Source organism: Gekko japonicus, unplaced genomic scaffold, assembly GCF_001447785.1.
Source record: "Gekko japonicus isolate JY-2015 unplaced genomic scaffold, Gekko_japonicus_V1.1 scaffold3041, whole genome shotgun sequence".
NCBI lineage: Eukaryota > Metazoa > Chordata > Lepidosauria > Squamata > Gekkonidae > Gekko > Gekko japonicus.
In genome coordinates, this window is record NW_015164290.1 from 142,026 (window position 1) to 146,465 (window position 4,440).

Sequence of the window (4,440 nt, forward strand, 5' to 3'; positions counted from 1 at the left end):
CTTTTCTACACAGGCAGTAGGGTAGCACTGTACAAAAGGCTTCACAAGCATACTTGGAGAAATTATTGGGAACTGTGGTCTGTACTACTATGTATAGTTTACTGTGGGTTGAATCCCATTATGTAATTTTGCATTGTTGATACATTTGATGATACATGCTTGCTTCAGTTCTGTTTTTCAGACTTCTAGTTGGATGTACAACCCAAATCCTATTTCATTGTTTACTGAAAGTCCCACCCACCTAAACGGTTCTAGGGGGCGCTGGTGGACAAAATTTTAATAGGCAGTGCAGGGATTACTGCTTCAGCCAACAAGGAATCTTTCTCTCCACTGGAAACAATGGAGGATGGGGGCACCTCCTTCTAAGGCTCATAGAATTGGATCCCCTGATCCAATCTTTTTGAGATGGGGGGTGGGGGGTGAGAAGAGGCATCAGCACCTGTGCTGCAAATTTGGTGCCTCTACCTCAAAAACAACCTCCCAGAGCCCCAGATACCCCCATATTGATTCTCCATTACACCCTACAAGAGGGGGACCCGCGATACTCGCGAGGGGGGGGAGAAGAGCTCCGTCTCCTCCATCCCCCCCGCTCAATCTCCCCGAGGCGGCAACAGCGAGGCCGGTCCGCCCCCTCCCCGGCTCCGAGGCAGTGGTGGCGAGGCCGGTCCTCCCCCCCACCCCGCCCGGCTCCAACCCGGCCGGGCACCGCAGCGGCAGCGAGGCCGGTCCTCCCCCCCACCCGGCTCCGAGGCGGAGGCGGAGACGGCAGCAGAGAGGCCGGTCCTTTCCCCCCACCTTTGCCGGGCTCGGCGGCGGTGGCGGCGAGGCCGGTCCTCCCCCCCGCCCGGCCACCTGCCCACCCGCCTGGCTCCGAGGCGGCGGCGGAGAGGCCGGTCCTTCCCCCCCCTTTGCCGGGCTTGACCTCTTTAACCTCACTATCTAACTACTAGGTGAGCAGCCCTTCTTCACTGTTGTGGTAGTACATAACTGCAAATAGGCAGAGCATAATTCAAAATGCTGGTACTTATAAGAACATAAGAACATAAGAGACGCCAATGTTGGATCAGGCCAAAGGCCCATCCAGTCCAACACTCTGTGTCACACAGTGGCCAGAAATACCAGTGCCATCAGGAGGTCCAGCAGTGGGGCCAGGACATTAGAAGCCCTCCCACTGTTGACCCCCCCCCAAGCACCAAGAAGACAGAGCATCACTTGCCCCAGAGCCCCTAGCTATACCTTGTGGCTAATAGCCACTGATGGACCTCTGCTCCATATGCTTATCTAATTCCCTTTTGAAGCCGTCCATGCTTGTAGCACCCACCACTTCCTGTGGCAGTGAATTCCATGTGTTAATCACTCTTTGGGTGAAGAAGTACTTCCTTTTATCCGTTCTAACCCGACCGCTCTGCAGTTTCATGGAGTGCCCACGAGTTCTTGTATTGTGAGAAAGGGAGAAAAGTACCTCTTTCTTTACCTGCTCTTTCCCATGCATAATCTTATAAACCTCGATCATGTCACCCCTTAGTCGTCTTTTCTCCAAGCTAAAGAGCCCTAAGCGCTTTAACCTTTCCTCATAGGGAAAGTGTTCCAACCCTTTTATCATTCGAGTTGCCCTTTTCTGCACTTTTTCCAAAGCTATAATATCCTTTTTAAGGTGTGGTGCCCAGAACTGCACACAGTATTCCAAATGAGGTCTCACCATTGATTTATATAGGGGCATTATTATATTGGCTGATCTGTTTTCAATACCCTTCCTAATAATCCCCAGCATAGCATTGGCCTTCTTTATTGCAGTCACACACTGTCTCGACATTTTCAGTGAGTTATCCACTACAACTCCAAGATCTCTCTCTTGCTCAGTCTCTGCCAGTTCAGACCCCATCAATGTGTATTTATATTTAGGATTTTTGGCTCCAATGTGCATCACCTTGCACTTGGTCACATTGAACCCCATTTGCCATGTTGACGCCCATTCGCCCATCCTTGACAGATCCCCTTGGAGTGCTTCACAATCCTCACTGGTTTTCACCACCCTGAACAACTTTGTATCATCCGCAAATTTAGCCACTTCACTGCTTACTCCCATCTCCAAATCATTAATGAACAAGTTAAAAAGCAGTGGACCAAGTACTGATCCCTGTGGTACCCCACTGCTTACCACCCTCCACTGAGAAAATTGCCCATTTATACTCACTCTCTGTTTTCTATTAATTAGCCAGTTTTTGATCCATAAAAGGACTTGTCCTTTTATCCCATGATTTCTGAGCTTACTTAGGAGCCTTTGATGAGCCTTTCAAGGCTACAATGGTCCCCATAGGCTATAATGGAGCTGGAAAAAACAGGGTTTTTTTGCACACCCTTATTATGCTTTTCAGTATGATTTGTAAGCTGCCTTGATTCACAGGGGAAAGTGGGATATAAATATTTGAATAAATAAGTGGGCAGGTTGATAGCATTTAAGCAACTTCCTGTTTGTTAGGCTAGGCATGGTTCTGACAGTGATTGTTCCACCTGTTATACTTGACCTGTAATACTGGTTGTCATTTCACAAAAAGCAAACAAAAAACAAAAACAAAGTAGACTGCATGACACCCCCCCCCCCAAGTGCTGGTATGTTTTCTAAGGCTCAGCACAGGGTGATGGTCCAAGGCCAGGTCTACCAATATAGTGAATTGGGGTGGATAGACCTGTTCTCTGGAGGCCAGGTCTACTAATATAGTAGAAGGGGGTAGGTAGACCTGGCCTCCAGAGAACAGGTCTACCAAAATAGTGGAAAGGGGTTGGTAGGCCTATTCTCTGGAGGACAGGTCTATCAATAAAATGGATTCCATTGTCTCTTATAATGTTCAAATTATTCTCAAAATATAGTTTACATGTATTTTTTTTAAATATTCTGAGATTTTTACAAGGTCATGGAAGTAATCTTCTAAAAAACTAATTTATGCAATAGTCAAATGTAGACTCGCTCACAACTTTAACGCTACAAGTTTTTTCACTCATGAGGTAGAATTTCTGCTCACAACACTGTGGAGCTTAGAGGGAACATTGGGATCATCTCGTTGTCATCCGCCTTGAGTCCCAATGAGAAAGATGGACTATAAATAATGTAAAGAAAATCCGTGAGAAAAGGCATTGTGTAAACAGTGTAAAGAAGATAAATAAAATAAACAGCAGCTGTACTGGCAAGAAGCCAGCCTCCCTCCAAGCTAACAACTTCACCACACCTGTTTGGGAGTCAGGACGCTCAAGGGGATGGCACTTCTGGGGGGGGGGCTGCTGCCCACTTCTCCGAAACCGGCCTGTTCCCCTAAGGTGGAGGAAGGCTCTTCCCAAACTGGCCTTTGCTTCCCTTCTGGCAGGTGTTCCCGCTCCACCCAAGAAAGCAAACACAATCAAAGGGCGGCCCAGACTCCAGTCACTCTCGGGCGGCACTTTGAAAAGCCCAGCGGCGCTCCACACAGGGGCTGGTGCCAACTCTTGCCTGCGCGTCTGATTGGGGCCCTTTAGGGCGCCATCGGCCGAGACACCTTTGCCACCGCGCGCGCCCCTGTCCCTTCCCGCCCCCCACAGCCTTCTTGTCAATTCCCGGGAGCACGGAGAAAGCCCTCGTCTTCCCGGCAGCTCTTGGCCGGGAGAGGCGTGGGGCGCGCGCAGATGACAGTGGGCGCATGCCTGCAACCAATCAGCGTCCAGGACGGACGGGGATGGGATACAGCGTGAATAAATCATGACGCTCGACACGCGCTCCGCCGTCGCCTCGGGCGCAGCAGCAGCGCAACCCTCAGCCCGCGCTGCGGTTAAACCTGCACCAAGGGACACTGTTGCCAGACAAAAGGAAGCGGCCGGCCTGGGACGTCCACCTGCATCAAAGGGAAGGGTGGCGAGGCTCGGGACCCAAAGCCGCGTCCCGGCCGATGTCTATGCCCCTTGACTCCGAAAGAACTCCCAAGCCTGAAAGGGTAGCGGCCAAGGAGCCTTTAGGGAAGGGAAACAGGTAATCAGGTTCTCCGGGGAGGCCGAGGGAGAATATTATTGAAGTACTTCCGGAGAAGGGAGAGGAGGAGGAGGAAAGTTGCATGGTTCTGCATGCTGGACATTCAGCTTTAGAACTCTGACACGTTTCCAGGATCGTGAAGCCTTCGGGTGGATGTTATTATGACCCCCCTTTCCCGTCCCAATACCACTGAAAGATGCAAAACTCTCCAGCCACTCATCACCGGAAACATCACTGGGGATTTGATTTGGCGCTGGTGCAGCCACCGGGGAAAGTGTGCAGCAGACGTCAGATGAGGGGCAAAGTCTGCTTCTGTGTCTAACACTTCAGAGCGCGCACGCGCAGCCTGCCTTATCTCCCGAAGAAACGAGGCGACGCGCCTTGTTGCCTCTCCCCCCCCCCCCCCCCAAAATAAGCCCAGGGGGAAAAAACAAGGGCCACGCACA